This window comes from Odocoileus virginianus, chromosome 25 (genome assembly GCF_023699985.2).
Source record: "Odocoileus virginianus isolate 20LAN1187 ecotype Illinois chromosome 25, Ovbor_1.2, whole genome shotgun sequence".
NCBI lineage: Eukaryota > Metazoa > Chordata > Mammalia > Artiodactyla > Cervidae > Odocoileus > Odocoileus virginianus.
Window position 1 is genome coordinate 48600915 of NC_069698.1, and position 12181 is coordinate 48613095.

Below are 12181 nucleotides of genomic sequence, written 5' to 3' on the forward strand. Positions count from 1 at the left end.
GTGATGCGATCCAGCCATCTCATCCTCTGTCGTCCCCTTCTCCTCCTCTGTCGTCCCCTTCTCCTCCTGTCTTCAATCATTCCCACCATCAGGGTCTTTTCTAATGAGTTGGAAAAAAGTTTGGCCACATCAGGTGGCCAAAGTATTGGAGCTTCAGTTTCAGCATCAATCCTTCTAACGAATATTCAGGACTGATTTCCTTTAGGATTGACTGGTTTGATCAATTCTTCAGCACTCAGCCTTCTCTATGGTCCAACTCTCACATCCATACATGACTACTGGAAAAGCCATAGCTTTGACTAGACGGACCTTTGTCAGCAAAGTAATGTCTCTGCTTTTCAATACACTGTCTAGGTTGGTCATAGCTTTTCTTCCAAAGAGCAAGCGTCTTTCCATTTCATGGCTGCAGTCACCATCTGCAGTGATTTTGGAGCGCAAAAAATAAAGTCTCTCACTGTTTCCATTGTTTCCCCATCTATTTGCCATGAAGTGATGGGACCAGATGCCATGATCTTAGTTCTCTGAATGTTCAGTTTTAAGCTAGCTTTTTCGCTCTCCTCTTTCACCTTCATCAAGAGGCTCTTGAGTTCTTTGTCTTCTGCCGTAAGGGTGGTCAACTGGAGAAGGGAATGGCAAACCACTTCAGCATTCTTGCCTTGAGAACCCCATGAACAGCATGAAAAGACAAAAAAATAGGACACTAAAAGATGGACTCTCCAGGTCAGTAGATGACCAATATGCTACTGGAGAAGAGAGGAGAAATGACTCCGGAAGGAATGAAGAGGCTGAGCCAAAGTGAAAGCAATGCCCAGGTGTGGATGTGTCTGGTGGTGAAAGTAAAGTCTGATGCTGTAAAGAACAATATTGCACAAGAACCTGGAATGTTAGGTCCATGAATCAAGGTAAATTGGAAACAGTCAAACAGGAGATGGCAAGAGGGAACATCGACATTTTAGGAATCAGTGAACTAAAATGGACTGGAATGGGAGAATTTAATTCAGATGACCATTATATCTACTATTGTGGGCAAGAATCCCTTAGAAGAAATGGAGTAGCCATCATAGTCAACAAAAGAGTCCAAAATGCAGTACTTGGATGCAATCTCAAAAGTGACAGAATGATCTCTGTTCATTTCCAAGGTAAACCATTCACTATCACAGTAACCCAGGTCTATGCCCCAACCAGTAATGCCGAAGAAGATGAAGTTGAATGGTCCTATGAAGATCTATAAGACCTTCCAGAACCAACACCAAAAAATGATGTCCTGCTCATCATAAGGGACTGGAATGCAAAAGTAGGAAGTCAAGGAGTAACAGGCAAGTTTGGCCCTGGAGTACACAATGAAGCAGGGCAAAGGCTAACAGAGTTTTGCTAAGAGAACGCACTGGTCACAGCAAACACTGAAAACCTACTGAATCAGAAACACTAGGAGCAGGGTGGTCTTGGGTTTAACAAGGTGATGCTGACGCATGCTCAAGTTCGAGTACCACTGCTTCAGGCCGTGGAAACCCCCTGTGTGTGTCACTCAAACAGCCCCTAGGTTTCACCAGGGTGGTGGTCCTGAGGATGTCTCAGACACATCACTACCCCACTCACCCATGTCCATCACCCTCCTTGCAGATGGCAAAAACTCAGACTTTCTCCTTGCTTAGGTCTCTCTGGACATCTCGAAATCGGTTGCCTCTCACAGGCCACCTCTGCTCCAGCTGCTACTCCACAGCTCTGTGGGATGACGGAGGTCCCACGGGCCATCATCACTCTGCACTGACTGTATGCTACTCAGATACTGAGCACGATGGTCCTCTACCCGTGGGCCACGATCCACCCCACTCTGAGCTCAAAAGTCCTTTTTTTGAGTGTGCTAAGTTGCTCAGTCGTGTCTGACCCTTGGCAGCTCCCTGGACCATAGCCGGACATGCTCCTCTATCCACGGAATCTCCAAGAGAGAAGACAAGACTGGGTTGCCATGCCCTCCTCCAGGGGATCTTCCTGACCCAGGGATCGAACCCTCATCTCTCATGTCTCCCTCATTGGCAGGCACATTCTGGAACTGCTAACTCCCTCCTGCAATCACACCTCTGTCCCTCTCCATCTCTATGAGCCTCGCTGCTGTGTATGGGCCAGAGGAGACTGCTACCCTCCCCAGGCCTCCTTCTCCAGTGGGGGCACCCAGCTAGCTTCCTTCTGCTGAAAATAATAAGCCAAGTCCCAAAAGCCAAGAGGGCCAGCTGGGGGAAGGTGAAGAGGTAGGAAGATTTTTCTTTTTCTTTAAAGCAGGATTAACAAAGGCTAGTGATTCCTATGAGACGAAAGAGGAGACCCAGGTTTTCTCCAGCACTACACAAGCACGAGAAATGAGGAACATCCTGTCCTGGGAATTGACTGAAGCAGAGTCTTCAGAGTCAACAGAAAGGAACACCGAGGGTGTAGGCGTGAATATGTGTACGCAGGGGAGACAGAGAGAAAAACTGAAACACAGAGAGAGAGGAGACGGGGTGGGGGCTCTTCCTGGTGGTCCAGTGGCTAAGACTCAGAGCTCCCAAAGCAGGGGGCTCGGGTTCGATCCCTGGGGAACTAGATACCGTATATTTGCAAGGAAGATGGGCGATCACGCTGTGACTAAGACCTGGAGCAACCAAACAAATAAATAATCTTTAAATGCAAAAATAAATAAATAAAATAAATGTTTCCTCTTTGGAGAAAAGAAAGAAACAGAGGTAGTCACATGAGTTCCCCCTGTCACTGGCAGGCAGAAAAGCTACCAGATGGTCTCCTGTGTCTGATGGTAACTTACACAAAAAGCATGAAAACAGCAGGAGCAGAAAACAGTAAGAATCATCTCACCCCTGAGAGATGGTACCAAGATCCCCTGAAAAACTTGAAGCCGCAAACAAAAACAAAAACCAGGTAAGTATACAGCTCTCAAAAAGTGTGCTCTGGACACACAGCGGGGCAGTCCAACAGCCTGGGGACTCTTTCAAACCATTTCCTGCCTTGGCAACATAGTGATGGCTCCCAACTGCAAAAGCTCCTCCCACCCCATAATTTCAAATATCCTCAAGAGGAAAACAGCATCCCACCGAAAATGAAAACTCTAAGTAATCTAAGAGCCAGGAGGAGAGGAAACCTGTGAAGGACAGGGAGGCCTGGCACGCTGCAGTCTGTGGGGTCGCAGAGCCAACACGACTGAGCGACTGAACACAGCAACGAGAGCAGACGGGCACGGGGGAACTCTGAGTTCAACTGAAAATAATAAAAAGCAGTAAATATAAAAAACGAGAGATTTTAAATACAGGGGGATGTCTTACATTTTTCTGTCTAGATAAAGGTGGATAAAGAATAGAGATCAGCAACTTTCTATAAGACAACAGGATGGAAGTCTTTCAAGCTCTGGGGCCCATTTCTTCCATCAATTCTGCCATATAAAGCGCACATGCAGTCACGGAAACAAAGAAGCAGACGTGGCCATGTTGCAATAAATTTAATTTACAAAAACATATAGCAGGTCAGATTTGGTCTGCCAAGTCCTGGGTATCAAGTGTACGTATGTACACATGGAATGCAGAATTGGGCAGCATTAAAAAGTGTGTTTCATCTGCCCCTTATGAAAAACAAGATGATGATCAAGACCATAATATTCCTTCCTCAGATATTCCTGTGTTTGGCTGGTAAGACTTGCCCTCATACACTAATCCATGCCCTTCGTTTGCACACTCACCATTCTCCCCGCATCAGGCCCTCATCCCTGTGCCCCTGAGAAGAGTATGTGTGTGTTCAGTCATGTCCAACTCTTGTGACCCCCATGAACTGTCGCCCACCAGTTTCCCCTGTCCATGGGATTCTCCAGGCAAGAATACTGGAGTGGGTTGCCACTTCCTCCTCCAGGGGATCTTCCCCACCCAGGGATCGAACCGGTGTTTCCTATGTCTCCTGATTGCAGGCGGCCCTTGAGAAAGGGATATTATAAAACAGATTATCGTCCTGCTTCTTCAGAATAAGCAGATGAAATGTACTGAGAGCTGGCAAGTCCCCTCATCAGACGTGCTTACACTTACGCCAGGTCCAGAGCTCAATTTTAGGGAAGGCATGGGCAAGAACCGACAGACCAGGCACCATCTCCCGCCACAAGGTTCCCACCTCTAAATGCAGTGGCAACTGAATCCCAAAGTCACGAGCGTGACTCGGCCACCCCTCCTCCCCCCGCAACACCAGCTGTGGTTACGTCACCTGCCTAAAGTCAACATCTGGAAATCCGCAGAAGGACCCTGGTGGGATGGATGGAAGCAGGGCTCAGGAAGCCCTCTTCCAAGTTCACGGGGACTGCCAACAAGACACTGGACAGATGGCAAGGACTAAAACAAGAGCTCTGATCTGGCTCCTCACCTCCACCCTTCAACCCACATCAGCTACCTCCTCTCCAGAGCAAAGGTCTCAGGAGCCCACACACAAGAGAGAACATCCCTGAGCCGCAAAGGAAAACCTCTGACAAGCCTCAAAGAAGGCCAGGATTCATTTGCTTGGTAACATTAGGAGGTGCGATCTGAGAATCCCAAGGTTCAGGCTCCCTTCTTCATATGGATTTCCTTAGCAGCCAGGGGAGCTGCTGAGTGTCCATAAGAAAAGCATAGATCAACTGCCGATGTACACATGTTTGGCTCAGATGGTTTTCATCAGACTTAAAAGAGAAGCTGTCCTTTTTCTTCTCAAGTCCAACAGTGAAGAAGCCCAAGGGACATGAAAAGGTCTCAGAATGAATCACCCACACATGGGAAAGGCTTCCTAACAGGACCAATTATGGGTGGACAGAGGTGGGGAGAAACAGTTCGTCCTATGTGTCCAGAAGAAGCATCTTCGGAACACACAGCCTAAAAGAGCAGCCCAGGTCAGCCGGGGGCCCTCCCCCACCTCCTCCTTGTCTCTTGTCCAACTTGATGACTTCCAGAACTAGGATATAAAATGTCTCTGCGGCAGGAAGCGATACCACGCAGAACAATATGAGCCTCCGAAGGACAGGTGTCCTCGCAGTTGGACCTGAACCACAGAAAAGAGAAATTCTCTCTTCTCTTGCCACCAGTGCAGATGGATGGGATCCGAGGATCATTTCCTCAGCAGGCAAAAGCCCAGGGAAGAGGAACTGGGAAAGGTCACGTCCAAACAAATCTATCAACTGGACTGAGAGGGCCCCGGAATGTGCAAGTGGACACGCACATTGCCTGCGAAAGGAGGAGGAGAGCGAACCCTGACGGGCAGGGGCCATCTTCTCTGGGGAGCCTTCCTGCACGGGGTCCCGGGAAAGCCCGACATGGTCAGCTGGTTCGACAGACAGCTCCCTGAAGGCAGGAAGCCGCGAGAAGAGGCGTAGCCCCGGCAAGATGGGGAATATCCTGGGTGACTCTGCCAGCCACGAGTGACTCCCTCCACTGAAGAAACTAAAACTCTTGCGAAATTAACACATGATACAAAACACAGGGGAGAGATGCGGTGTTACAAGGTCTTTCTGACCCTTCGGTCCCCAAAGAAAGAAAGAGAATCCTGTTTCATCGAAGACACCTTTTTGTAACGCGCTTATGAATAAGCGCAAGGCGGGGAACTGTTAGCAGAGCTTGCTAGAATTTACAGTAATAGTACAGGTACTGATTATCTTATTAACAACATCAGTAATAATATTCGTGGTTGTCACTGAAGCATGTGTTTCTCCCAGAGGTGAAAACTCACTCACTCACGGTTAAGCAAATCCATTGAGATAGTTAACAAATAACTTTTGAAGTACACTGGTAGATGCTGGGGGCTCGGGAGGCAGGTGGCGGGGTCTGGGGGGTGGGGGGTGCGGGGTGCGGGGGGGGGGCAGTGAGGAGTGAAGATGGGGAGTCAGTGTTTAACGGGGACAGAGTTTCGGTTTCGGGAGATGGATGATGGTGAAAGTTGCACAACGATGCAGATGTACCTAGTACCGCTAAACTACAATTAAATACGGTTAAAATAGTATGTGCTTTATTATGTGACTCCCACCACAATAAAAAAAATATTTTAAAATCACTTACTGCAGTCATATCCATTGAAGATATTTTCTCAAAGTCCACACACCTATGTGTAAAAATTGGAATTTATCCTGGTTGGTACCCCTGCACCCACCCCGCTGCAGAGATCTCTTGAGGAGCTGCCCCCCTCACATCCAGATTTTAAGTTATGACACCCCACCCCCCTGTCAACCTGCTCACCCTCAGTCTGTGGCCCAACAAACCCCCTCCCCCACACCAGCCCTGGGGTTTTCCTTTCCTGCCCTTACCCACAAGTGAGATGAAGGGGAGCTGTGTGACCCTGGGCCAGTGGCTTCTCCTTTGTGAGCCTCGGTTTCCTCATCTGCACAGTGCGGGCTGTGAGGGTCAAGGATGATTGCAGAAGAGGGCAGGCCGGTACTCGGCCCCAGTCACAAGGTTCCAGTTCTGATACTGAAAATCACACACCCACCCACATACGACAGGACTCCCCTGTAGCTCAGATGGTAAAGAATCTGCCTGCAACACAGATGATCCAGGTTCAATCCCAAGGTCGGGAAGATCCTCTGGAGAATGGCATGGCAATCCACAGCAATATTCTTGCCTGGAGAATCCCATGGACAGAGGACCCTGGCAGGCTACAGTCCATGGGGTCACAAAGAGTCGGACACAACCGAGTCACTAACACTACACCTGTGTTTTACTGAGCTCCAAGCCACTGCTTACTCCCAGTGATGAGTAAAAGTCACTCAGTCATGTCTGACTCTTTGGGAGCCCATGGACTGTCCATGGAATTCTCCAGGCCAGAATACTGCAGTGGGTAGCCATTCCCTTCTCTAGGGCATCTTCCCAACCCAGGGATCGAACCTGGGTCTCCCGCATTGCAGGCTGATTCTTAACCAGCTGAGCCACAAGGGAAGCCCAAGAATACTGGAGTGGGTAGCCTGTCCCTTTTCCAGCAGATCTTCCCAACCCAGGAATGGAACCAGAGTCTCCTGCATTGCAAGCGGATTCTTTACCAACTGGGCGATGAGGGAAGCCCTCGCCATCTTTAAAAGGCGTGCACAACCCCACGCCCCTGTGAACCTTCCCTTTCCCCCTCCACACTGGCCCCCACAAACCCCATGCACCAACCCCACAGGACAAGTCGCCCCCTCCACTGAGGCCTGCAGCTCACGTTCCATCACTGCCCCGGCGCGGCTCCCCCCGCCCTACACGCCTTCCCCTGCTCCCCAAGCCCCCCACCCTTGCTCACCTTCTACTCACCCCACAGGACCCCCATCAGGGCTGTGCCTTCCACAAAGGGACCTTTAGTCCCAGGCAAAAGGGGGCCCCTGCTCAGAGCTTCTGCCCCACTTTGGTTGCACTTTGACACAGACTAATTATGTTAATAACTGATCATCACGTCCATCTTCTCCGGCAAATTATAAAGTCCTTGACGCAGGGATCACGCCCAGGAGGCACAGCACCCACTCTGCTGCTTCACACACGGTAAATGAGCAACGGACACAGGCCGAAATCGGAAATGCAATTAAAACACCGGGGAAGGGACTTCCCTGGCAGTCCAGTGGTTAAGACTCCACGTTCACAATGCATGGGACACAGATTTGATCCCTGGCTGGAGAACTAAGATTCCACATGCTGCACAGCACAATCAAAAAAAAAAAACATTTCAAAAAAAAATTTTTTTTAGAAGAACAGGGAGTCTAAATGCACCCTCCACTTCACCTTGGAACCTGATCAGACCCACTGTAAACAGCTGCTTGGAGCAGTAAGGATTTTTTCTTAGCCATCTGCCAGCCCCTGGGATTCATAAAGCAATGCTCTCATTCAATTTGACACCTGGACTCCTGAACCAAAGAGTACAAACCTTCTGTGGGTTTGCGAGGCTTAGAGATTTTCCATAAAGCCGAGATAAACTCAGGGATTTATTTAATATGTGTCTCACCACCATCCATCACTAATTAGTTACATTCCTACAAGCGGACGTAACAGCCTGAGTGAGTCTCACAGCTGAAACTGGAGGGATCTCTGAATACTACTGGAACTTGGGAGACTATTTTGGGTACAGCTGGTAGTGGCCTCCGAAGTGAAACATGAAACATTAAATATGACCCAAGAAAAGGCCCTGATCTGGGGCTGAATCGCCACAACAGATTGAAATTGTGGAATGGACTGAAACCCAAGAATGAAACAGGAACGGTCCCTAAAAGAGACTCTGCCAAAACATGCAAAAAGGCCTTCTGCAATCAAGGAGGCCAGGAACAGGCGCATCCGTGCCAGAACCCATGCAGGTCGGTCAACGTCCAGTCCCCGTGGACAGTGTAGACACTGCCAACACTCTCAGCCACGCTCTACCTACAGAGCCAGGGATGCGGGGGACACATTCACGATGGTTTTCAATGGGCTCACCTGGGATAAGAGTCTCACTGAAAAGGAGATGCCACAAACCCACATCTGCAGGGCTGGAGGGCACCCCATGTGGTTACTAGGGGACGAGGGCTCCAAGCAGAGAGAACAGCCAGGATGACGGCTTTGAGGCAGGGGTCTGCCTGGCATGTCTGAGCCATAGCCGGAGTGGAGGAAGCGAATGGAGAACCACAGAGGGAGAGGGTAGCTCCTGCCAGGCCCTGAAACTACTGCAAACACTTTGGTTTTGATGCCTTGCAGGTGGCGGGGTGGGGGTGCTGAAAAGCACAGGAAGGTTTGGAGCAGAGCATCTGACCTAAAAGCTGCCCTCTGGATACTATTTGGGGGCAGATCCTGGTGGCTCAGCGGTAAAGAATCCACCTGCAATGCAGGAGACAGAGGAGACGCAGATTCTATTCCTGGGTAGGGAAGATCCCTCGGAGAAGGAAATGGCAACCCACTCCAGTGCTCTTGCCTGGAGAATCCCCTGGACAGAGGAGGCAGGCGGGCTACAGTCCCAAGGATCATCCTAGGATCACTAAGAGTCGGACACGACTGAGCATGCATGCTAAGGTGGGAGGGCAGAGAGGCCAGTTCTAGAAAAGACTCCTCAGCATCCTTGCATGGACCTCACAGCTGTCATCTTGGGTGAGGAGTTTTGCACCAGCTCCCAACATGGATTTAGGAACAGCCAGGGGTTGTCCCCTCACACACCCCAGCGGCTCCAGACAGAAGCACCAGAGGGGTCCCGGCAGGGGAGAGCGCGGGACTGTGGATGAAAGGAGAGGTCCCCGCAGCCCTTTCGGCATCACACAGCAGCTCCGAGCCAAAAGGCGGGCAGTGAACTCTGTGCAGCTTTAAACCCGGGTAGTGAGAGAGGTCACCCCAAATGAAAGGAAACCGACACTGACCTTTTAATGGGCGCTCCCCTGGAAACATGGAGAACACAGGCCGCCAGAGAAGAAGGCAGCCGCCAGGCCAGCAGCGTCAGAACTCAGCTCAAAGAGCAGCGACTGGGAGACAGCTGTGCGGCGAGGCCTCTTAGAACTGGCGCTTCTTTGCCTGCAGCTGAACAAAAGAAGAGGGTCAAGGTTACACACTCAGGTGGCTCTGAAGTCCAGCGGTCTCCCAGGCCTCCCGCCTCTCCACGGACTCACGGCTGAAAGTACAAGCGAAGCACTCTCTGCGCCCCCTCCCTTGGTCTCCCCCAGACTCGGCTGGTACCCACGGCATTCCCGCCAGGACTTCCCCTCACCCTGCAACCAGCTCAGCCCCACTCAAGGCGGAGGCCTCCAGCAAGTCACTGAACACCTCGGGCCCTCCTTCCTCCCCTCTATGAGAGTTCAGTTCAGTCAGTTCAGTCGCTCAGTAGTGTCCGACTCTTTGAGACCCCAGGGACTGCAGCACGCCAGGTTTCTGCGTCCATCACCAACTCTCGGAGCTTGCTGAAACTCATGTCTTCAAGTTGGTGATGCCATCCAACCATTTCATCCTCTGTCATCCCCTTCTCCTCCTGCCCTCAATCTTTCCCAGCATCAGGGTCTTTCCCAACGAGTCAGTTCTTCACATTAGGTGGCCAAAGTATTGGAGTTTCAGCTTCAGCATCAGTCCTTCCAATGAACACCCAGGACTGATCTCCTTCAGGATGGACTGGTTGGATCTCCTTGCAGTCCAAGGGACTCTCAAGAGTCCTCTCCAACACCACAGTTCAAAAGCATCAATTCTTCGGTGCTCAGGTTTCCTTATAATCCAACTCTCACATCCATACATGACTACTGGAAAAACCATAGTTTTGACTAGATGGACCTTAAGTAAGGTCACTCATACAAAGAGCAGACTCATTGGAAAAGACCCTGGTGCTGGGAAAGGTTGAGAGCAGAAGAACAAGAGGGCGACAGAGGACGAGATGGCTGGATGGAATCACAGATGAAAGGACATGAACTTGGTCAAGCTCCGGGAGATGGTATGAGGGAGAGAGGAGGCTGGCATGGGGCAGTCCATGGGGTCTCGAGGAGTCAGACACACTAGGCAACTAAACAACAGCAAAGATCATTCATGAATGCAACCGGTACCTGGACGGCATACAATAGGAAGAATCATTCTTGGAGTTACTGTTGCTAATTCTCTTAACCTGTCCATGCATACATGACAAATTTATTTATTGGAAATAATGTAAAATAATGAGAAGATTCAAACAAGCTGGCACCAATATGCAAGAACACCTGACCTGCCTCTTGAGAAACCTGTATGCAGGTCAGGAAGCAACAGTTAGAACTGGACATGGAACAACAGACTGGTTCCAAATAGGAAAAGGAGTACATCAAGGCTGTATATTGTCACCCTGCTTATTTAACTTATATGCAGAGTACATCATGAGAAAGGCTGGGCTGGAAAAAGCACAAGCTGGAATCAAGATTGCCAGGATAAATATCAATAACCTCAGATATGCACATAACACCAGCCTTATGGCAGAAAGTGAAGAGGAACTAAAGATCCTCTTGATGAAAGTGAAAGAGGAGAGTGAAAAAGTTGGCTTAAAGCTCAACATTCAGAAAACTAAGATCATGGCATCCCGCCCCATCACTTCATGGCAAATAGATGGGGAAACAGTGGAAGCAGTGGCTGACTTTATTTTTCTGGGCTCCAAAATCACTGCAGATGGTGATTGCAGCCATGAAATTAAAAGACGTTTACTCCTTGGAAGGCAAGTTATGACCAACCTAGACAGCATATTAAAAAGCAGAGACATTACTTTGTCAACAAAGGTCCGTCTAGTCAAGGCTATGGTTGTTCCAGTGGTCATGTATGGATATGAGAGTTGGACTCTAAAGAAAGTTGAGTGCAGAAGAATTGATGCTTTTGAACTGTGGTGTTGGAGAAGACTCTTGAGAGTCCCTTGGACTGCAAGGAGATCCAACCAGTCCATCCTAAGGGAGATCAGTCCTGAGTGTTGATTGGAAGGACTGATCCTGAAGCTGAAACTCCAATACTTTGGCCACCTGATGCAAAGAGCTGACTCACTGGAAAAGACCCTGATGCTGGGAGGGATTGGGGGCTGGAGGAGAAGGGGACGATAGAGGATGAGATGGTTGGATGGCATCACCAACTCAATGAACATGGGCTTGGGTGAACTCCGGTAGTTGGTGATGGATAGGGAGGCCTGGCGTACTGCGATTCATGGGGTCGCAAAAAGTCGGACACGACTGAGCGACTGAACTGAACTGAATAAGCAAGAATATGTCAGCATTAGACAACAGAATGGGGCTTTCCTGGTGGTCTAGTGGCTAAAACTCCACATTCCCAATGCATGGGAGTTTGATCCCTGGTCAGAGAATTAGATCCCATTTGCTGCAACCAAGGCCCACAACTAATTAAATAATTTTTTAAAAAAACAAGGTGGTTACACATCTTCTATAGTAATGTGGTCTGCTGAGTTGCTCAGGTGTATACAACTCTTTCCGACCCATGGACTGTAGACTGCTAGGCTCCTCTGTCCATGGGATTTTCCAGGCAAGAATACTGGAGTAAGTTGTCAGTCTCTTCTCCAGGGTATCTTCCTGATTCAGGGCTCGAACCCAGGTCTCCTGCATTGCAGGCAGATTGTTTACCTTCTGGTCCACCAGGCTATTGCTGGGCCCATGTATACACAGAAAAGAAGACCCACCTTCCCCAAGAACTTGACCCCTAATAAACAGATAAACGTCATCCATACTTGCAAGGAAACTGTTAGAATGAGCACGTCTGGACACTGATAATGACAGCATTTAAAACACTCC

At 49.5% G+C, this 12181-nt stretch overlaps 1 protein-coding gene across 3 annotated transcripts in view; it reads right to left on the reverse strand.

Annotated features, from left to right (window-relative positions):
- TIAM1 (TIAM Rac1 associated GEF 1) overlaps nucleotides 1–12181 on the reverse strand; it is a 455872-nt gene that overhangs the window by 290329 nt on the left and 153362 nt on the right. For all 3 annotated transcript variants that reach the window (XM_070455141.1, XM_070455140.1, XM_070455136.1), the window contains exon 2: nucleotides 9317–9473. The gene's annotated coding sequence lies outside the window, so the exon portion shown is untranslated. The remainder of the gene's footprint in view (nucleotides 1–9316; nucleotides 9474–12181) is intronic.